Source organism: Chiloscyllium plagiosum, unplaced genomic scaffold, assembly GCF_037043375.1.
Source record: "Chiloscyllium plagiosum isolate Xiang-an unplaced genomic scaffold, Cpla_swu_hap1 HiC_scaffold_7, whole genome shotgun sequence".
NCBI lineage: Eukaryota > Metazoa > Chordata > Chondrichthyes > Orectolobiformes > Hemiscylliidae > Chiloscyllium > Chiloscyllium plagiosum.
In genome coordinates, this window is record NW_028270145.1 from 18242112 (window position 1) to 18266870 (window position 24759).

Consider the following 24759-nt stretch of genomic DNA (forward strand, 5'->3'; position numbering starts at 1 on the left):
ATTGGGGTGGGGGGGGGGGGGCAAATGGGGTGGGGGGGGGGTGGGGGCAGGGGAGATCAAAGCTAATGGGGTTGATGGCGAGGGCTACCAAGATGGGAATATGAAGGTTTAATGGGGTCATATAATTCAAATAGCAAATGTGCAATGCAGATTATAATGGCTCCACCACAGCCAAATGGATGGGGTAAATGCTATCTTCTTTGGTGGGGGGGGGGGGGGGGGTAATCTTTGTACAATATGTGGCCCTTCAAAAGGTCATAGCATTACACAGACACCTTAGAGGTGAAAGACCTAAATGCTGGATGTGAACCTGAGGCATGAACCTTCTGGGTGGAAGCCAGATCCTGATCCCAAACAGTCCCGACCACGTGCAGCATTCAGCAATCAGTCCCACTAATGGTTGTGATGCACAAGCAATGCACTGTGACCTGGAAGGATTGAACCTCATTGACAAATTAGCAAGTGCTTTTCAACATTCTATGGCCTGCTCGTTTCTGGCACGGGTAGCACAGTGGCTCAATAGTTAGCACTGCTCCCTCACAGCGCCACGGACTCTGTTTCGATTCCACCCTCGGGTGACCGTCCGTGTGAAGCTTGCACATTCTCTCCATGTCTGTGTGGGTTTCCTCTGGGTACTCCCATAGTCCAAAGATGTGCAGGTTAGGTGGATTGGCTATGCTAACTTCCCATACTGTCCAGGAGGTGCAGGCTAGATGGATTGTCTGTGGGTGATAGGGGAGGAGAGTGTGTTTACGTGAGATGCTATTTGAACGGTTAATGTGAACTTGATGGGCTGAATGGCTTGATTTTACACTGTAGGGATTCTATGATTCCTCCATTGCTGGATGTTCCTCTGGACTGTAGTTTCTGCACAGACCCAAGAAGCAACCTTGGACCAGGCTGATAGGGTACTGATCGTGTAGCCTCCCCTACCAATCAAGAGGGAAGAAGATGGCTCTTGTCTGTAGCGTCACCTCCAGGCTGTCAATTGGCAAAGTAGGCTGCCAATTTTCCTCTACCTGCCATCTCCAGGGATCATTCACACAGACCGTGTAGGACAGCTCTGAACTGACAGAGCTCGACCTGGTTCACAAGCTTGGTTTAAACATGACGCCAGCACTGGGAATCCTGGGAGGGCCCAGCAATGGTGAGTGCATACACCTGTGACAAAAGGGATAATGCAAAGAGTGGGGCAAGATGTGCAGAGGTCACGAGGCAAGTTGTAGGATGGCATTGTGAGAAATCTCACTAGGCCCCAAAAGGAGAGAGACCTTCCATGAGATTTTACAGGAGAAAATTTGGCCCAAACAGCTTCGAACACAGACAGAAAGCTCCGCCAGTGAAAATAGAAACCATGGACTCATTTGAACTGAAGTACTTAGTTTGTTGGACATTTCCTCTTTGGAATCATACAACAGAGTTATTGTTTCTTAAAATCAAAGCACTCCAATGAAAAATGACAAGCTATAAAATACTATTTCCTCTTCCAGACCTTCAAACTCATTTTTTTAACCTTCTATATTAATCTCTTGACAGTTACATCAAAGGCCATTAGGCAAAGCCAAAGTGAATGAGAATTGCAAGTCTCCTCCGAGCCTGTAACAAGAGAAGATTCTAGCAGAATTCAATCAGTTCCATAAGTCACCAGGCCAGGGCTGGTCAGCACTTTATCATTTTCCATTCAATTGCATCAGAATCCATCAACGGTAAACATTTGTAAGACTCCTTGTCTCTCGGATTTGAAAGTTGAGTTTGGGAGTGCAGGAGTGTATGCTTTAGCTAGGGTGGGAAGAAATATTGCGTCTCTCAATGGGACAACTAACTCAGCAATTGACAGCAGCTTGAACTCATAAGATCTGACAGCAGAGTGCTTCATACACCGTCTCAGGAAGCCAATTATAGGAAAAGTGTCTGTTTGCATTGCCAATTCATCCCCGCCAGCTAGGGCAGTGAACAGCGCTCTTGATTCAATGTCTGCATTAGAGTGTGGCGATGCATCAACTCCTTCCTGCTCAGTCAGGTGAAAGATCTACTCAGCAGCAGCACAGACTGGCAGCAGCACCTCCGAACCATCGACATCCTCAAATGAAGCTTAATAGGACACTCCTTTATTGATCGTTTTCTGTGTATTTCTGGACCATCTCAGCACTTAAGAGCTTGTGGCTTGCTTATCGCGGACACTGTTCTAGGTTTTAGGGCTTTGATTAGTGTGTTTAATATCTTGTGCCTTCCACTTTCTTTCCTTTCAGTCCTGCCGCATCACAAAATAAGCTTGTCACAACTCAATATTAGCCACGACGATAAATAAACTGACAGCATGTCTTATCCGCTGAGTATCTCTGATAACTCAATTACTCAGCAGCTCTTCATTGGTGTATCAAACAGCGCTGACAATTATATTTGTTCCTGGCTTGCTAGACATTTTTCTAGTGAGCTCTCAGTACATCATAGATTCTGCATGACCCCAAATGTCACGCTCACAGTTCAATTTAGCTTTCAAAACAGAAGTGAATAATTATCTGAAGAGAAACAAATTTGCAAGGTGTCATGTTCACAGAATCATAGAATCCCTACAATATAGAAACAGGCCATTTGGCTCAATGGGTCCACACTGAATAGCATCCCACCCAGAACCCCTCCCCCAACCTTGTATTTCCCATGGCAAACCTACCTAGCCAACACATCCCTGAACACTATGGGGCAATCAGTCTAACCTGCACATCTTTGGACTGTGGGAGGAAACTGGAGCACCCAGAGGAAACCCAAGCAGACACAGGGAGAATGTGCAAACACCACACAGACAGTCACCCAAAGGTGGAATCAAATAATTATAGGCTGATAATCAATCACTCATTGATTAACTCTGTTTATTATTTTATTAAAATCAATAAAAAAAAATTACAAGTCAGAAAATCCAGTTGCGAAAAGATTTACAAGGATGTTGCCAGAGATGGAGGATTTGAGCTATAGGGAGAGGTTGAACAGGCTGGGGCTGTTTTCCCTGGAATGTTGGAGGCTGAGGGGTGATCTTATAGAGGTTTATAAAATCATGAGGGGCATGGATAGGGTAAATAGACAAAGTCTTTTCCCTGGCGTGGAGGAGTCCAGAACCAGAAGGCATAGGCTTAGGGTGAGAAGGGAAAGATATAAAACAGACCTAAGGGGCAACTTTTGCATGCAGAGGGTGGTGTGTGGATGGAATGAGCTGCTTGAGGAAGTGTTGGAGGCTGGTACAATTACAATATTTAAGAGGCATTTGGATGGGTATATGAATAAGAAGGGTTTGGAGGGATATGGATCGGGTGCTGGCAGGTGGGACTAGATTGGGTTGGAATATCTGTTTTGCATGGACGGGTTGGACCGAAGGGTCTGTTTCCGTGCTGTACATCTCTATGAGTTTCTCTTTCCAAAAGGGAGTGGTGCTATTTTCAAGAACAAGTGAGTGTGTATGGAGTATAGGTAATTTGATAGCATCTCCAGATCTTGTGACGGCGATTTTGTCTGGAGGTGCTGTCGTTGAATCCTTACATTGCAAGAGAAGGCTTTTCATTCCATTGAGAATCTACATCAACCCTCCAAAGGGTATCCCACCCAGACCCCACCATATCCCCATAACCATGCATTCAACACGGCCTATCCACCTAACCTGCACATCTTTCGACTGTGGGAGGAAACCAAAAGAAACTCATGCAAACATGGGGAGAACATACAAACTCCACACAGACCATTATCCAAGGGCTCTTGGCTCTCTGAGGCAGCATTGCGAATTAGTGAGCCACCATGCCACCCCAGGTTGAATGCCCAGAGACATCAGTAATATTGGAGTGGTGCTGAAAAAGCACAGCAGGTCAGGCAGCATCTGAGGAGCAGGAAAATCAACATTGGAATGGCAGGTTGGAACTGGAGTAAGGTGGGGGGAGGGGAAATGAGGAAACTGGTGAAGTCTAGTGAAATGCCACAATGCTCAGACTGATTCTAATCTAAAAAATGGATTTACAGAATCTTACATGGATTCATGCAGATTTTGAGCAAAGTAAAATGTAATTCTGCAAGTACAAATTCACCCACAAACTTGTGTGTGTTTAGATTAGAATCAGTCTGACCATTGTGGCGCAGACAGTCTCACACAGGGCAGCACACACCTTCGATACATTATCTGGGCCGACATGACACCAATTGTTAAAGTTCACTTGAGAATGTAACTTTTTTAAAAAAGTTTTGCAATTTACATATGAATGAACTGAAACCACCATGATCATTCTAAAAGATGAGAGACTTAACAAACAATCCAGGTCTTTTTCAATCTATAATTTCAGTTACATCACACTGTAAACTTTTGCTATAAATTCTGTCTTACAATCTTATACTCCACAACCACCTGATGAAGGAGCAGCGCTCCGAAAGCTAGTGCTTCCAATGAAACCTGTTGGACTATAACCTGGTGTTTAAACTCAGTTCAGAGCGTGTTCTTGTCACCGTTGCTGATCGTTATCATGTAGCTTCTGTGGAATCCTAAACACTAACCTGTTATCCCTCTTGTAATTTTGGCAGTTCTGCAACCACATTTAAACATGCTTGTTTCAGCTACTGTAGTTCTGCAAGTTGATCTTGAGCTTCCAAAAGAGTCCTTAAGTACAATTCAGTAAACTGGTACACACTGGCTTCACTGGTGATGGAACGGTTGCACTCAGAAATATGGCTCTCAAATATAACATTGCAACATAAGATCTTGTTTGGTCTGTCCAAGGTTGAGGATTCGATCTTTGACTAAATGATACATTCAGCTAGACCAGTGAACCTTGGGCAATGTGGAGAAGAAGTACTGTAATTAATATTTCTCATGAGTGTCCTGGATGACTTACTAATAATCTGCAGGCCATGGCATGCAATGATCTCCACATGAATGCCGAATGAACTATAAATGGAGCTGACAGTGTGCAAGGCAATTGTGCTTAACATGTTGTGCCACTGACAAAGGATGGGGTACTTGGGAAAGATTTCAGCAACGACCATGTGGTCATTTCCAGGGAAAGGGTCAGATGCCAATTTGGAACACAGATGAGAAGGGACCCCTGCAGTATCAACAATTTGTTGCATTTACTTGACACACGCTCTTTTCATGTTCTTATTCATTCACAGGGTATGGCTGTCGCTGGCTAGGTAAAGGAGTGTACGCCCCCCCCCCCCCCAACGGGGGATAAAGACTCAGGAGTCTGGCAAGATTCAGGCAAGCTGCCGACCTTTATTCAAGCAGTAACCCATTTTTTGCAGGGAGAGGGCCAAAGGATCTTCACTGATTCTGGCCTCGACATACGAACACAATTATTCCCTTAATCTTTGGCTCAGATTGGACGCAAGACCAATGACACTCACGGATCTTTACAGGGAAATACAGAACTCTTATACATTTTGTGTTATAATAATCAAATACAGCGTAGTCACTGTCCTTCCCCCTTAATTCCATACATCCAATCCTGTAAAACACCTAATCAAAGACAGGCATCCATATGGACAACCCCAGGTTCCCATGATCTGTGTGTTTAACAGACATTGTAATCGCTGGGCCTTGGGATCTTTCTATGCATCCTATCAATTCACATTCCAAAGTTGCTAGTACTCTTTCTATGGGTCACCCCTACACTAGGCCAGCCTCTATGAACCATCCCTAATTGCCCAGAAAGCAGTTAAGAGTCAATCACATTGTTATGGGCGTGGGATCATGTCAGTCAGTTCAGGTTAGAACAGCAAAGTTCCTTCTCTACCAGACCTTAGTGAATCTGACTAGGTTTGTACACCAATAGGCAGTGCGGATATGGTTCCCCTTACTCCTGCTTTTTATTCAAATTGCAGTGAGATTCAAATCCACGTTGCTGGAATATTAATCAGGGGCTCTGGATTGTGAGATTACTACTATATCACCACCATCCCTTGTAGTTCTGAACAAGATGTCAATGTTGATACCTTGTAAACAAGGTCAGAGGCAAAATGTGGAACGATGATTTAATGCAGGAGTTGTTGCAATGTGGAGTGCACTACCCTATGGTGGGTGACAGAAGGAGATTCAAATGCAGTTTACAAGGGGGAATTGTTCAACTTAGTTGCAGTGAAACAAATCGGAGAGCTCTTCTGAAGAGCCAGCATAGATATGATGGGCCCAATAACCTCCTCGTCTTCTGTACAATTGTACGGCTCTACAGCTTATAATCATGAAGCTCTTCAGTTTTTATACCTATAAATAGTGTGATTGCATTGCCCAGAGCCGTTCTTAAACTGCAGATGGATAAATAACAGAACACAATCTGGAACAGAAAACTCAGGCATAGGGGAGCCAAGGGTACCATCTCCTGAGGGAATCCTGAAACCAGTTAAGAGCTTGCCATTACTGTTTGTGTGATTGTTGCAGAAGTCAAAACACAATAAAACTGTCCACCTCCACAATGCTGTCTACACAGTTGAAAGCTTTTACTAATAATAACTTGGCTCAGCCATCCCCTTCGGCATCAAAATTATATATATATATTTACACAAATATTTAGTTTCCCCAGCATTTTCATTCTTGCTGAAACAGCAAGCATTCCAGACTTTAACACTATTGCACTTTCTCTCTGGCTATCTGTGTCTGCCCTCAATGCACCAAACTCAAATGGAAATATCCCCTTGGCAGCTGGTGCCAACATTAATTCAGTCAGCTCAGATCTTGCAGCTGTGCTCAAAAAGGAAGGTGTCACAAAAAGCAATCTTCTTTGTATTTTGATTCTCCAATCATCCTTCCCTCTCTTTCTTGATCCCCTGTCTTAAAGGCTCCATCCCATGCACAATATTGAATTTCACCGGCGCCCCTCGAACATATCAGCCAGTTGCCCAGACTCTGTCAGTACCCAAGCTGCTGGCATTTGCTTCATGAAAGCAACACTGATAGTTAATCTGAATCCTTTCTTAAGGGTTTGATGGTTTTCCTCACTCTTTGTATTGCTCTAGTGCTGGTAATGAGGTGAGTGGGAGAAGGACCACAGTGGCTGAAACATCGCAGGGCAACATGGTCACATGGGCACACTGCTCCTGATAAGGCCAGCTATGTGGGCAGACCCATGGGATTTCTCAGGGTGCATTCCATAAATAGAGAATTATTTGATTCTCCTGGTGTAGAGAACCTCAGTGAAGCATTAAAATACTGCATCCTCTGAGACACTGATGATGTCATCTATTTCAGGTAGAAAGGAGCCTGTGGTGTAAAGGCTAGACAGAATTTCCCAGTTACCGTCATGTATTTATGGCCCCTACCTTTGCTCTTCCACAGAAATGGAAACATACAGCCTTCATCCGATCTACCAAAATCTTTCACAATTTTAAAAATTTCTGTTGGGTCACCCTTCAGCCTCCTCTTTTTAATTCTGTTGTATTTCTGGTTGTATTGGCAGGTCGCACAGATCAAGTCATGTAAATTCAATTTACTTGAAAATCTTGTACAGGTTTACCAGCTCAGATTATAACCTGCAGTCATAGATAACTGTGTCCATAATGCCACTAAAATTCTTCAGCTGGTCTGCTGCATGGTAGCTGGTCATGTGATTTCATCCTGGTCCTTAGCTCATTTGCATGCCCAGTCTTAAAGCAATAATACATTTCCTGATCAGTATATCCTGGAAGTCTTGAAAAGATTCTTGGAAATCTTTTTTGTCCCTTCTCCAGTATCTCTACTTTTTGTTATAGTATGACAAGAATTGTTTGGAGAAGTTTGTGTGAAGATTTGTAGCTCGGGTGCTCGTTGTTGTGGTTCTGTTCGCCGAGCTGGAAGTTTTTGTTGCAAACGTTTCGTCCCCTGGCTAGGCGACATCATCAGTGCTTGGGAGCCTCCTGCGAAGCGCTTCTTTGATGTTTCCTCCGGTGTTTATAGTGGCCTGTCCCTGCCGCTTCCGGTTGTCAGTTTCAGCTGTCCGCTGTAGTGGTTGGTATATTGGGTCCAGGTCGATGTGTTTGTTGATGGAGTTTGTGGATGAATGCCATGCCTCTAGGAATTCCCTGGCTGTTCTCTGTCTGGCTTGCCCTATGATAGTAGTGTTGTCCCAGTCGAATTCATGTTGCTTGTTGTCTGCGTGTGTGGCTACTAAGGATAGCTGGTCGTGTCGTTTCGTGGCTAGTTGATGTTCATGTATGCGGATTGTTAGCTGTCTTCCTGTTTGTCCTATATAGTGTCCTATAAGGACTGCACAAAACACTATATAGGACAAACAGGAAGACAGCTAACAATCCGCATACATGAACATCAACTAGCCATGAAACGACACGACCAGCTATCCTTAGTAGCCACACACGCAGACAACAAGCAACATGAATTCGACTGGGACAACACTACTATCATAGGGCAAGCCAGACAGAGAACAGCCAGGGAATTCCTAAAGGCATGGCATTCATCCACAAACTCCATCAACAAACACATCGACCTGGACCCAATATACCAACCACTACAGCGGACAGCTGAAACTGACAACCGGAAGCGGCAGGGACAGACCACTATAAACACCGGAGGAAACATCAAAGAAGTGCTTCGCAGGAGGCTCCCAAGCACTGATGATGTCGCCTAGCCAGGGGACGAAATGTTTGCAACAAAAACTTCCAGCTCGGCGAACAGAACCACAACAATTGTATGGAGACTTTGGCTTGTCACCCTGCCCATGCTCCTCATGATTTTATAAACTTCTATAAAGATAAAGATCCCTCTCAGCATCCGTTGTTCCAGAGGCTGAATAGGCTGGGGCTGTTTTCCCTGGAACATCAGAGGCTGTGGGGTGACCTCATTGAGGTTTATAAAATCAGGAAGGGCATGGATAGGGTGGATAGCCAAGGTTTTTTCCCCAGGGTGGTGGAGTCCAAAACTAGAGGACATAGGTTTAAGGTGAGAGGGGAAAGATTTAAAAGGGACCTAAGGGGCAACTGTTTCATGCAAAGGGTGGTGTGTGGACAGAATGAGTGCCAGAGGAAGTCGTGGAGGCTGGTACAATTACAGCATTTAAAAGGCAGCCATGATGTGGAGGAGCCAGTGTTGGACAAAGGTGGACAAAGGTCATAGGTCAGATGACACCAGGTTATAAGAAGTCAGAGCATTGATCCTTCGTCAGGTGGAGAGAAAAGCCCGCAAACACATAATTTATAATTAGAGAAATCAATGAGCAGAGAGATCAAAAGATCAGACAAATGGTGTTAGTAGAGTCAATAGGCCAAATAATAGGGGTCTCTGCAGGTGATCAGGAGCGTCAGATGGTGTGAGTAAAGTGTCAACAGCTGAATAACAAGCAAAGGAATGACCTATAATCCAATTAGATGAGGCAGAGAGATAATTACAAAAATTAAAAATAAGGTGGTGCTGGAGACAAACTAAATGACTGAAATAACATGACAGGTATAAGAATCGCATGCCAAGGGTCTAACCAAAGTAATAAGTAATGCAAAGCTGTACAAGCTAAATAGAGAGATCACAACAATTTATTAAGGCGATGGTGTCAAAACAGGACAGTAAGGATGGTATATTAGCAAGACTGTGCAGATGCTATGACAATGGGTGAATGGACACCGCGTAATGATCTCCAGGCAGGAGTGATCCCTCACAGTCGGGGAACACTTCAGTGGTCAAGGACATTCAGCCTCTGAGCTTTGGGTAAGCCTCCTCCAAGGCGGCCTTCGAGATACACAACAACGTGGAATCGCTGAGCAGAATCTGACAGCCAAGTTCCATACCCATGAAGACGGCCTCAACCATGATCTTAGGTTCCTGCAGCACTACATGTGACTCCACCACACTGTTCTGGATCTGTAGAATCTTCCTTACTGTCCTGTTTTGACACCATCACCCTGATAACTTACTATGATCTCCCTACCTTAATTAGTTTGTACAGTTTTGGATTACGCATTACTTTGGTTCGATTCTCAGCATGCAACTCTTATGTTATTCCAGCCGTTTGGTTTGTGTCCAGCACTACCTTCTACTTAGGTCCCTTTTTAAATCTTTCCCCTCTCAACTTAAATGTATGCCCTCTCGTTTTGGACCCTCCTATCCTGGGAAAAAGACATTGTCTATTCACCCTATTCATGCCCCTCGTGATTTTATAAATCTCTGTAAGGTCATCCCTCAGCCTGTGACGGCTCCAGGGAAAACAGCCCCAGCCTATTCAGCCTCTCCCTATAGCTCAAACCCTTCAGTCATTTGGAAATTCATTTACTTAGTTTGAGTGATATACATCACAGCAGTGAGAGCAGGCAAACAATTGAATCCTGAGGAAATGGGAGCACTGTTGTCAACAGCGCAATAGTATGGCTTGTTGGGAAGTGGAAAAGAGAGAGGAAGAAATATGTGGAGGAAGGAAAAAAAACAGGAAGGATGGAAGAAAGGGAACAGCAGTGGGGAAGAAGAAGTAGCTTTGTTTAAGAATCCAAAAGGATTGTGAACAAGGTCATTTGAGGCTATGGATCAGACTAGAGCTTGTGGTTAAAATCTCCCTGTGGTACGTTCAGCCACGAAATCCAATCATTCTGATCAAGTAAGTGTTGAAACCACAAAAATAATGATCATGAAAACCAATGGATTGTTGGCCGAGGTTTCAAAGAAATCTAATTTTTTTTGGAAAATGTTATTTGCTGTGCCAGGAGGAGTTGAGTGTGTTTCTCAGGGCTCTGCGGATTAACTGTGAGCTGCTTTTGTCTCTTCTCTCCTCCGAGGCAAGTGTTTAAGATTCCACTAGGCCTCGCTTCTCGCCTGCCAGCTCAGGATGGAATCTGGTTAAAATTTCCCACCAACCGGACTCCTGGCTGCAGTGGGCCTTCCCATGTGAGCTGATGACTCACCCAAGCCATTCCTGAATTCTAAGTGGAAGAAACAGCTGGCCCAAAGTTTAAACACAGCAACTCCCAGCCTGGAAGAAGAGACTCTAAACGTTTTGTTGCAAGGTGAAGGGGCAGCGGGAGTGCTCTCAGCAGGGAACACCTCACCCCCCCCCCACCCCACCTCTTCCTTCACCCCCAGTCCTCCCACCCCCTCTGTAATCCAGATGCACCAGCCTTCCCATTTTGAACAAGAATGACTGGAATGGAAATAAAGCCATTAAAATAGGCCAGACCTTCACTGCCCCCTCTGTGTGGGCAGCCTCACTCACGCAGTCTCACCCCCAGGATGTGGAGGTGCCGGTGTTGGACTGGGGTGGACAAAGTTAAAAATCACACAAAACCAGGTTATAGTCCAACAGGTTTATTTGGAAGCACTAGCTTTTGTAGCGCTGCTCCTTCATCAGGTGGCTGTGAAGGCAGCTACCTGATGAAGGAGCAGCGCTCCGTGAGCTAGTGCTTCCAAATAAACCTGTTGGACTATAACCTGGTGTTGTGTGATTTTTAACTTTGCCCACCCCCAGGAGTTATAGTTCCCTAAATGAGCAGTGGGGGGTGGGGTGGAATGGGGATGGAAGGGCGTGGCAATGGAAGATTGTGAGGCGTCTTGGCAGAAATGGCCGTACGTAATAAGTCCTCACTAAAAATTGGAGGCATGACATTAAGTGAAACAACCTGAAGTGAATCACATATGTCGTTAAACCCAATGTAAAAGCTGCAGTTAGGTTCTGTAAATTCCCATTCACTAATGGGCCCTGTGTTCACTGAACTACTTTGTTTAGTTGCTCAACAACTCGTCTATTTTCAAATTCTCAGGCTTGCTTTTAAATCCCTCCATGCCCTCACTCCTCCCAACCTCTGCACTCAATTCCAGCCTCTTAATACCTGCATTCCTTTATCTTGGCCTCTTCAGCATCCCCAAATGTAATGACTGCACCGTCAGTTGCTGCATCATCAGTTACCTAAATCCTGGGAGTCCTTCCCTAAACCCCCCCCCCCCGCCTTGTGACCTCTCACTCTTCTTCGAAGACACTCCTCAGTAACAACCTCTGAGCCCATGCTTTCTGTCGTCTGTCCCAATGGCTCTGTGTGTGGCCCGCTGCCAACTCTTTTTGGCACGGTTCCTGTGAAGCACCTTGGGAAGGCTCCTTCTGTGAAAGGTGCTATATAAATGCAGACTATTGTTCCCTACTCGCTAGCACCCACCACTGAACTCTGGAACATCTACCCACGTCGAACATGAAGTTGCTGTCAGGGTATCCTATGATACACATTGAAGCACAATTGCCCCATCAGGGCAGGGGCATGCAGACTCCAGGAAGTTACAACTGGCTGCCCAACAGAACCAACAAAGGCCAGAATGTGAGTTTTAATTTATTCAAGTTGGAGAAAAAAAATAAGCTGGACTGCTTTTGCACTGAATCCATTCCCCCTCCGTGCCAACACTCCAAATCTAAGGGCAGTGGAACATTTGCATATGTTCAGCGCACAGTTCCTGCACAGCAACTTTCATTCAGCACGTGGCCTGGCCCACGTAAACCATGGACTTCACCAGTTTCCTCATTTCCCCTCCCCCAACCTCGCCCCAGTTCCAACCTTCCAGCTCTTGACCTGTCCCATCTGTCCACCTTCCTTCCCACCTATCCGCTCCACCCTTCTCTCCGACCTATCCCCTTTACCCCTTCGTCCATCCCTGTTGCATTCTCAGCTACCTCCCCACCTTGCCCCACCCCTCCCTCCCTCCCATTTATCTCTCCACCTCCCCCCCCCCCCCCCCCCCCAGGCTCCCTGCCTCATTCCTTTGCCCGAAATGTCGATTTTCCTGCTCCTCAGCCTGACCTGCTGTGCTTTTCCAGCAGCTTTTCCCCGCTCCAATCTTGGCGCCATGTTGAATTCAGCCTTTCAATCTTAACAGGCACCTCCACCGCACCGACTTACAGGAGGTGGGTCATCTGCTTGGCAGTTAGGGTCGTGCAATGCAAGCTGTCTGAGCCAACGATATCCACATTGCGGGTATGCATTTCATGTATAACCTGTTGCATTGACTTGGCTAAGTATGTCTGTCAGTCTTCTACAACCAGTTAGGCTATTAACAGGCAACTTCTTTTGCAAAGGCCTGGATTGCAAAATGTCCGAGTTCTAAAAATGCATAACATAAAGATGTGAAATTAATTGAAGGAAATAACTAATGGGCTCTCTTAAATACAGCAAGAATCGAACCAGGTTTAGGTGGAATGGCGTTGTGCATCATCTATCAGCTTAGACGTGCCTTCCAAACAGCTAACCATCAAAACAACTGTCGACTTGCAACAAGTCACTTGTTTAAAACAGTGGCGACACTCAAGTTGCTGTCAATGTTACTTACTCATCTCCGGGCTGTCACAGACACCTAGCAACTGACAGTCCAGCAAATTAAATTGCATGTCAATTTAATAAGTATGTGATTATTAAACTGCATTGAGCCTGTATCTTGCTGAGATGCATCGCGTTGCTGTGTCAACAGTGCTCCAAATACTTCTGTGGGTTAAGAAGCTTAGGGGTTTATGTAGGGTTTAAGGATTTGATGATACTGTAATGTATAACACTCATAGTCCAGCAGATTGCCACAATAAAGGAGTCAGACTGAACAGGGAACATCTTTAAAGGTGCTGGATATATGGGGATCATGCCAATGATTAATGCTGCTTTGATGATGTGAAGGAAAAGAACTGGGTAAATACTTGTGCTGGGCAGGCACTGAAGGCTACAGGATAACTGTTGACAGCAATATATAACTATACGATGAAGTACAATATTTCCTGAGCTTTCAACTGGAACGTAATTGGACAGGGCTCAACCACACTGACTGCGGGAGTGGAACAATAGCCTCGAATTCCAATTTCTTCTGTGGGATGTGAAGCAAGGAAATGTTTCACAGAGCTTTCCGCTGGTTGGATTAGAAGGATGAGGAAGAGGTCATGGCAGAGCAGCCATCAAGTGGTCACAGGATAGAACTGCCCTATGATTGACACGTTCTGTGTAAACTACTGTCAGATCTTTGGGAAAAATTAAACAAGAGAAAGTATGTTTGCTTCCCCCCCCCCCCCCCCACTGGTTTTGTTTTAGCCTAGGAGCCTGAGGTTATTGTAGGTCAGTGGGAATTATAACGTTCTATAAAAGAAACAGAGATGGCAAGGGCAGCAGCTAGAATGAAAGAATTTTAAATTTGCAAGTCCAGCAACTTCAACTGTTGGCACCGGTCTCGGGTGAACCAGGAGATCTCCTTTGCATCTTGTGAGCGCCTGGACCATCCATGACACACCCACCAAAGGACATCTGCCTTCCAACCCATTCTAAGCCCTCTTCCCTGGCCTCTGGATTCCAACCTCCCCCTTCATCAATCTCAGGGTCGAATTCCCACCTCCAAACTAATGCTGCACCAACTGTTACATAGCTGCTGGACAGCCAGTGGGATGACGGGTTGGCTTTTCCCCGCCTAATATGATAGTCAGAGGAATTCATGGGCAGGGGCTCTTGCACTCCATTGCTCAGTCCTTTATTTTAACATCACAGCCTAACAAAAATAGTTTATGCTTGGTTTTTCATAGAACCCCGACAGAGTGGAAACAGGCCCTTCAGCCCAACAAGTTCACACCAACCCTCCAAAGAGTACCCCAGCCAAACCCAGTCCACTACTGTATTACTCAACATTTACCCCTGACTAATGCACGTAACATACACATCCTTGAACACTATGAGACAATTTCCCATGGCCAGTTCACCTGACTTACACATCTTTGGATTTTGGGATGAACCCCATGCAGACATGTGGAGAATGTGCAAACTCCACACAGGCAGTTGCCTAAGGTTGGAATTGAACCCAGGTCCCTTGGCATTAGAGGCAGCAGTGCTAGCCACCATGCCACCCCATATCTCATTTACATTGAGATAATACCAATGGCTTTCATGGGGAATGAGTTCCAGAGTTCCATCATGTGTCGAAGTGCTTCTTAACATCTTCCTTGAATGGTTCAGGACTCTCTCACCGGAGGAAATAATTCCACTGCATCAGCCCAACCAAATCTTTTCATCATCTTCATCACTTCAATTATATCATCCCTTAATCTTCTCGGCTGCCTCACAATTTCATCGAATTAACCCCAGTGTCATTCTGGTGACCCTGTGCTGCCCCTCGCTAAGGGCAAAGTACCGTTGCCAGGTGTAATGCCCAACACTTCCATCCCTTCATAATATTGCAGTCCTGTGATAAAGGTTTAATTATTTCATGTAGTGATCCACAGGTTTGAGTGATTTACATACGTAGACCCACCCGCTCACCCGTTATTTCTGGCCCCTCCCCATGTATTGATACAGTGAATTGGGTGACTTCACCCTTCCCTAGGATGAACTGCATCTGCCAGTTTCACTGGCTTGCCTCTTCCATCAGTGTTCCTTTACAACAGTCTGCAGCAGTCCTCTGAGTGTCAGAGACCTTCAGCAGAAACAGTGATGTACTTACCGGTTTGTGACCCCGTATCTAATTGAGAGCCCCTGTCGAGGCTGCCACGCGCAATAAAGTTTAAAGCATTGCTTCAGTGTTTGATTGTCTGGGAGATGTCTTACAAAGTAACCACATTAAAGCTAGCCTGTGGTGATTTTCCCCACAACACCACCAAATTGCGAAAAGGTGACCTTGCCGTTGAAGGAACATGGATGTAATTGCAACTGTTTATTCAGGGTAAAAATTTGAACTTTGGACTCTCACCTCATCAAGTCATTACACTTTGCCTTAGTGTCATCACTTCAAGGAGGAGAAGACCATGCCCTTGGAGTTTGTGGTGGGGGCAACAGATGATGGCTTCAGTCTTCCTGGTGATTTTCTGGACTGATCCACGCCTCGTGAAATTGGTTGTCAAACATTGCAGACGTGAAGGAAGAGTTAAAGAGAGGGAGAGCACTATGGGTCTTCTGCATTCACCCAAACACTGACTTCCATGTTGATAGATATCATCTCTTCAGGGAGATGTGTATGAAATTGGGCTAAGGAGGATGCCCTAGATGATGATGCAATGTGGGACGAGAATCAGACAATGAAGTTCTGGCTCTAGTCTCTGAGGACAGAACCAATCAAGGGTGGTTCAACAGGATGCTTCAAGAAGTTTCTTCAAGCAGTTTCTTCAAGAAGTACTCAAGGAGTTAAGAAATAAAACCTTTGTGAACATTGTGTCTCAAAACTCCAGATGCAGTGGTCAAATGAAGGACAAGCAAACTGTGGAGCCCATTCATCCTTCCAGTTCAGCCTTAATTCAACAAGACAGTACATAAAAAATCTATTATGATACTTATTCACTGATACTGTAGGGAACATTTTATTTCTTTTTATAGTCTCCCTCTTGTTCCCAATAAATTGACTAAGTATTAATTTGTGCTGTTTTTACAAACTCTGTGCTCACCGAAGTGAAAGGTGTTTTGTCCATTTTGAATACTGAGTGCTTGCTGACCAGGAAAGAGTTCCTCTTCTGCAGTAATGTCCTTCACACCCGAATTCAGAAAGCTTTGTAGTGTGTGATATTTATCCATTCCCACATTAGTCATCCTGAAGTCTCTCTCAGAAAGCCTAGTAACTTCACATCCAATCCCATTCTCTCCAGGGGCAAGAGTCACCTTGGTTTGACTATGCCTAGAATACTGGACATAGGAGCAGAAATTAAGCCATTCAGCCCATAGAGTCTGCTCCACCATTCAATCATGGCTGATAAGTTTCTCAACCCCATTTTCCTGCTTTCTCCCCATAACCCTTGATCCCCTTGACAATCAGGAATCTATCTACCTTAGCCTTAAATATACATGGAGTCCATGTACATTGATCCCTGAAGGTTGCCATCCAGGTTGATAGTTCTGTTAAGAAGGTATACGGTGTGTTAGGTTTTATTGGTAGAGGGATTGAATTGCAGATTCATAATGTCATGCTGCAGCTATACAAAATGCTAGTGCGCCACACTTGTAATATTGTGTAAACTTCTGGTCGCCCCATTACAGGAAAGATGTGGAAGCATTGGAAAAGGTGCAGAGGAGATTTACCAGGATGTTGCCTGGTCTGGAGAGAAGGTCTTATGAGGAAAGGCTGAGAGACTTGGGTCTGTTCTCAGTGGAAAGAAGAAGGCTAAGATGGGATTTGATAGAGACATACAAGATAATCAGAGGATTAGATAGGGTAGACAGAGAAAGTCCTTTTCCTAGAATGATGACTTCAGCTTTTATGAGGAGACATAACTACAAATTGAGGAGTGATAGATAGATGTCAGAGGCAGGTTCTTTACTCAGAGAGTGGTAAGGGCGTGGAATACCCTGCCTGCCAATGTAGTCAACTCAGCCACATTAGGGAGATTTAAACAATCCTTGGATAAGCATAAGGATGATGGTGGGATAGTGTAGGGGAATGAACTGAGAATAGTTCACAGGCCAGCACAACATCAAGGGCCGAAGGGCCTGTCCTGCGCTGTATTGTTCTATGTTCTTTGTTCCTAACTACTGACTCAACCTGCAAATACCTTGAGAGAATTCTGGACAAGAACTCCCATGTCTCTTTGCACTTCAGACTTCTGAATTTTCTCCTGATATAGAATATAGTCCATGCCTGTATTCTTCCCACTAAAGTGCATGGCCTCACACTGTCCCACGCTGTACTTCATCTGCCACTTTTCTGCCCACTCTTCCAACCTGTCCAAATCTTTCTGCAGCCACCCCACCTCCTCAATCTTCCCTCCACCTATCTTTGTATTATCTGAAAATGGAGCCAGAATACCCTCTGTTCCTTCACCTAGATCATTAATGGATAAGAAGCAGCTGAGGAAGGGGTTACTGGCTTTGGAGTGGAGCATGATTGGAAGGTACATTGACTTTGAACCTCTGGCCCCACACACTGCAGGTTCCCTCACCTCATATCTCCTGATGGAGACTGATAATTGCGGGTAATAATAACTCCATTTTCATGTGAGTACTAGCATAGGTAAACTTGGCTTCTTGCCGATGAGCGTTTCCTGTGCTTCTAAAGAGGATCAATTGTGCATGTGAGTGACTGATGAGTGTGTGTGTCTGTGTGTGTGTGTCTATGTGTGTGTGTCAGTGTGTGTGTCTGTGTGTGTGTATGTGTGTCTGTGTGTGTGTATGTGTGTCTGTTTGTCTGTGTGTGTGTGTGTGTGTATTTGTCTACAGGTTCCAAGCAATTGTCACTCCTGCCCCATGACCTTTCAATAGCTTCAGTCAGCTCTCCCACCGCTCCTGTAAAACCAGAGAGGGCCCGAGAGACTTCAAAGTCGTAGCAGGGGGCTGTAACTGAGTTGGGACGTCAAGTTGCTGTGTAAATATCAGAGACCAGCTGGAATCAAAGCAGCAGCTGAGAGCAATGTTATGATTTAAATGAGGTGTGAAAAGGGCAGACAGTAGATATCATTGTGGACACCAACTGACCGTGAGGGAGGATTTTAAGATCTAGCAGTTGGAGATAAGGTTTGGAACGGGGGCTATTTAATATGAGAGCTAAAAATTACGATATTTTTGTTGCGATTTTGATAGGAGTGAGTTGTTCAATACCCATGGATGTATGGATAGCCATGGATTCCTCTGATGAAGGGCTTATACCCGAAACGTCGATTCTCCTGCTTCCTGGATGCTGCCTGACCTGCTGCGCTTTTCCAGCACCACACTCTCAACTCTGATCTCCAGCATCTGCAGTCCTCACTATCTCCATGGATACATACATGGTTAGAAACAAAAAAAACTGCAGATGCTGGAATCCAAAGTAGAAAACAGGAGGCTGGAAGAACACAGTCAGTCAGGCAGCATCAGGAGGTGGAGACGTCAACCTTTTGGGACTGGGTGGGCTATTCTTTGGAGGGTCGGTGTGGACTGGTTGGGTCAAAGGGCCTGTTTCCACACTGTAGGGAATATAAAAAAGAAATAGTTTCACCTTTATGATTCGTCTTCTTGTGTGTATGAGGCAATTATTGCCAGCAGGCAAGCTGACCAATAGGAACCTCCCTGCCCACATTGATAAGTTTATTTCCTGGGGCAGCTCACGCAGATAGCTCCAGGAGGCCAGTTTTGTGGAGCCGCTGAGTTCCCACCATGGTTCAGACCTGGCCTATCAGCAACAAACCGCTGACCAACCCGAGGGATTGACCGGAAGCAGGGTGTCCATGATTTGAATTGACCCCTTGCCTCCATTTGAGAGCAACAGCTCCAAATCCTGCCCCACCGCTGAGTACGTTCCTTGGTGGTGGCACAGTATTGTGCCCTCTTACTAGAGTTCCCCACACTTTACAAGCCTCCCCTCCTCCCAGTCTACCACCATAAGGAAGGGAAAAGTCTGCCCATCCATGGCACAGGTTCTAGTCTAGACAGGCAGTACCTTAGAGGCCTCTGAGCAATGTGTGCTATGGTGGGAGAATGACAAGTTGGCTGTGGTCTTCTCTGACATCAGGAGCAACTCATGGCATGTTCAAGTGGACAGATACTCACTAGAGAGCATGAAGTTGCCTATTAATGGCTAATATTGCTTGTCATCAGCTTCATTAACAGCAAATCTTTCCTCATTACTCTGTACCTTCCTCTCCTACCATCCCACCATGAGGAAGCTAAACATTGACATTTCCCGACATGAAAGTTGGAGTGGGCACCTGGGGACTTCAGCTCACCATGTGACCCCCAAGTCTGCCATCTTGGTTACCAGGCAGTCCCAAACCCCTCCGTCTATATATGCCTGGGCTCCCCTCCCCCTCCCCAGTCCTGACAAAGGGTTTACCACCTGACCTTCCTGCACCTCGGATGCAGTCTGACCTGTTGTGCTTTTCCAGCCTCACCATCTATTGACTCTGGGCCTTCCAGCATCTGCCGTCCTTACTGTTTTCAAGCCACATCTCAAGGCATGCTCCAGGTCACCAGCTGCAGGCACACCTCCTTGTCTCGGCCTTTTTTTTCACATTGTCCTTCCCACAGTGGGCGCTACCAGACTCAGGCATTCTGTCTGTCTTGCCTCACACAGATATAAAGCCAGGACTCTCATCATGGTTGTGAGCAGTCTTCAGTTATGTTCAGGGAGGCAGCTTTTAGGGATGGGATCCTGGTACAGTTGGTCAAGGGCAGCATCCAATAACAGCCCAGAGGCTTGGCCACTGTCATTCAGTCACCTGGGCTCAGGACCCTCTTCTCAACGGTGAAGGGGGAAAGATTTAAAAGGGAAATAAGGGGCAATGTTTCATGCAGACGGTGGTACATGTATGGAATGAGCTGCCAGAGGAAGTGGTGGAGGCTGGTACAATTACAACATTTAAAAGGCACCTGGATGGGTAAATGAATAGGAAGGGTTTGGAGGGATATGGGCCAAATGTTGGCAAATGAGACTAGATTAGGTTAGGATATCTGGTCGGCATGGACTAGAAGGGTGTGTTTCCATGCTGTACATTTCTATGACTCTATGAGTGGAGAAAGTCATTGACTCTATTCATTCACTACTGGGCATTCTTCCAGATGCAGGTCAGGCAACATCTGAGGAGCAGGGGGATTGACATTTCGGGCAAAATTCTCCTGCTCCTCGGATGCTGCCTGACCTGCGGTGCTTTTCAAGCACCACACTCTTGACTCTAATCTCCAGCATCTGTAGTTCTCACTGTCGCATATCCCTCCAGATTCTGAGACTACTCTGACCAGAGTGACAGCCTCAGATCAAACTGGCCATATCTGCTGGCATGGCCATCTCCTGTAAGTCCTGTGGGAAGAAGGATACCCCTGCTCTACACCACTCTGTCCACAAGGACGTGCCCACAAAACAGGGGTGTTAGTATCCCATTCTCTATCCTGCCCGCGACGAGCTCTGGACTGACAGTCCTTTACCAGGTGCACAATAGCCTTTTAAAGGTGGCTCAGGTGCCAAGGATGCTGAGTTCTACCAGGCTCTGCTGTGGTGGGTTTGCGTGAATAGCACAAGAATATTTGCTAGGCCTCGCGGAGAGGAACCCTCCTTGAAATTTGCCAGAATTGACAGTTACCCAAGTAGCTGTTAGGTTCAGCCCAATGTATCCAAACCGTAAATCATCATCTGCCCAACACACTGGGGGGCAACTCAGATACTGCAGGTAATCGTGTCAGACAACAATCACACAATGCTGAAAATGTGTTGCTGGAAAAGCGCAGCAGGTCAGGCAGCATCCAAGGAACAGGAGAATCGACGTTTCGGGCATAAGCCCTTCTTCAGGAATGAGGAAAGTGTGTCCAGCAGGCTAAGATAAAAGATAGGGAGGAGGGACTTGGGGGAGGGGCTTTGGAAATGCGATAGGTGGAGGGATGTCAAGGTGAGGGTGATAGGCAGGAGTGGGATAGGGGCGGAGAGGTCAGGAAGATGATTGCAGGTTAGGAAGGCGGTGCTGAGTTCGAGGGATTTGACTGAGACAAGGTGGGGGGAGGGGAAATGAGGAAACTGGAGAAATCTGAGTTCAACTGTTTGGCGATACTCTGATGTTGGGGAAATTTGTGCCATTTTGAAGATCGCTTTTTCTCTCTCTGGCAGCAAACAGCAGAAGGTTGGCGAGCAACTCGATGAAAGTCCTCAAGGTGTAGTGGTATTGTCTCTACCTCTGAGCCAGAAGACATGGGTTCAAGTCCCAGTTGAGTCAGCAGTGTTCCATAACATACCTGATCGAGCTGATTGTAAAAATCCAATGAATATCCTTCAGCTCTGGAAATACCACAGCTGTCCGGGAAGAAGAAAGGGAAAAAAAATCAGTCAGAAAACTGAGTGTATCTTTGGGTGGCACTCTTGTGATAGTGACAGTGATAGTGTCCCCACCTTCTGAGCCAGGGCACCTGGGTTCACGTCCCATCTGCTCCAGAGGTGTGTCATAACATCTCTGAGCAAGTCTGTTAGGAGACACCTCGCTGGAAAGAAACCAATGACTGAAGATACAAAAAAGTAGTAGTTGAAAACAAATACAAATATCAGTTAAAGCAGCAAGTCAGGCTTATACATTGTCTGAGAGATATTGATTGAGAGCATCTGTAAATTTCTTGCATTCACTGTGCCCAGACTCTAGCCAACATTCAATTCAATCTTCAGTATTCAGCTTCCTTTTGTATTGCAGCAATTTGGCCAAGTATATAACCTTCTGCACTGCTGTTTACTTTCCATGCACCTCAATAAATATTTGTGCCAGCTGACACCAATATTTAACCAGTGTGTGTACAGCAGAATTATTAATCATCTAAGGGCCTTAAGCATCTCTCTGCTTTGCAAGGTATTGTAAATGACGAGGAAGCCAGAGGGGCCAACTAGCAGATAAAGCAAGGCATGTTTTTAGTCATATCAAGACCCGTGAACTAACCATGTTGGCTACTTTGCCAATTGCACACAGACTGAGCCCTTGCTTCTGCTGAGAAACATGCTTCGGGGATTTGATTGGACCAACGCCAGTCCAGCTCAGCAAACTGCAGCCTGGAGACAGGTTGGAAGCGAACCAACCAGTTTCTCGAAATTCAACACTCAAAACACATGAAAACCTCCTCAGGGTCTTCAAATCTCGTCGGAATTTTTTTTAATATAAGCTGCAAGTTTGACAACTAACAGTAAAGAGTGTTATACTGATACAAACACTTAGAAAAATTAATCCTTCCAAATATCAAACTGTCAGCCTTACCCCCTTTTTATCTCTAAAACAACAACTTGAGCCATGAGCAGTATTAATAGCCCAATTGCCATCTCATACTTGTAGGAGTAAATAGACACCTTTAAAAAGCATCAAAAGAGCAGTCTGGGAATTATCAGCACTGGTTTATCTCTGTTCTGCTCACGCACAGAAACCTGGCAACAATCAGGTTTCAGAGCCCCTCGAGGCAGGTTATTGCACAATCCCCATGATTGAGGATGCACTTGCCTGATACAGAATGTACAATCTCACTTCCCGAGAATTCAGGATGAGGTCATCAACAGCCGAGGTTTATAAATCACGGCTGGTCAGAATGGGTTAAGGTGGATCTTCACCTATTAAACCGACTTAACATCGCAGAGCACTGCACTCCTGCTAGGAGTGCTCTCCTACTGGGCTCCAGGACTGAGCGATGTGTGGATGCTCATTCCACATCATTGTTGATGGCCCTGTCTCTACCAGTCTTTTCAGTGCATTAGTTTTCAGTTACCCTGCACCATTTGCGATCAACTTCCAGTTGTTAACTAGCCAGAGTATTGACAGGTTTACCATTCTGAGAGGATAACATTTCATACCTGGCTAACTCACCTCCGCATGTTGGGTTGAGGTCTGGCTATTCATTTCTTTACACGTCGAGGTCATACATGTGGTTTTTAGGTCTTGTGATGTTACAGTCTGGGGAGAGGTCATGTCCTTGAGAGTTCACCCCAGCCCAATTAGAACATTGACAATTGTATCGATTGAGCTACACAGGTTGCAGAGCGGAAGTGGTCTGGGTATCAGATTCCTTCATTACTGAAGCATCCTGCTCTTCATTCAGACCCGAGCCGTGCTCTTCAGGTCATTGCCCTGCTGTGTTGGAGCTGTTCATTGCTGGTTGGGCTTTTTCCAAGTTGCTTTGGTCAAGTTGACCATGATGACCGCTCCCTTCTGTATACAATGGTGCTCATATGTCGATATTGTTGAGAAAGCACGCACCACAGACACACAGACACGGACGTGCGCGCACACACACACTATATATACATACAGACACACTATATATACATGCACACACTATATATATACACACTATATATACATACACACACTATATATACATACACACACTGTATATATACACTATATATACATACACTATATATACACACACTACATACACACACTATATATACATACATACGCTATATATGCATACACACACTATATATACGCACACTATATATACATACACACACTATACATACACACTATACCTACATACACATTATATATATACACACTATATATACATACACACTATATACACACACTATATATACATGCACACTATATACACACACTATATGCACATACACACTATATATACATACTATACATACACACACTATATACACACACAATATATACACATAGAATATATATATACACACTATATATACATACACACACTATATATACATGCACACACTATATACACACTATATACACATACACACAATATATATACACACTATATATACATACACACACTATATATATACATACACACACTATATATACATACACACAATATATACATACACACAATATATACATGCACACACTATATACACACACTATATATACATACACACACTATACATACATACACACACTATATACACACTATAGACACATACACACAATATTTATACATACATGCACAATATATACATACATACACTATATATACACACTATATATACATACACACACTATATATACATGCACACACTATACACACACTATATATGCATACACACTATATATACATACAGACACTATATATACATACACACACTATATACATACACACAATATATACACACACACTATACACACATTATATGCATACATACACACACTACATATACATGCACACTATATATACACACACTGTATACACACACTATATATACATACACACTATATATACACATATACACACTATATATACATACACAATATACATACACACACTATATACATACATAAACACACTATATATACACATATACACACTATATATACATACACACTATACATACACACACTATATACACATACACACACACTATATACACACACTCTATATATACACACACTATATACACGCACTATATATACATACACACTGTATACATACATACACACTATATATGCACATACT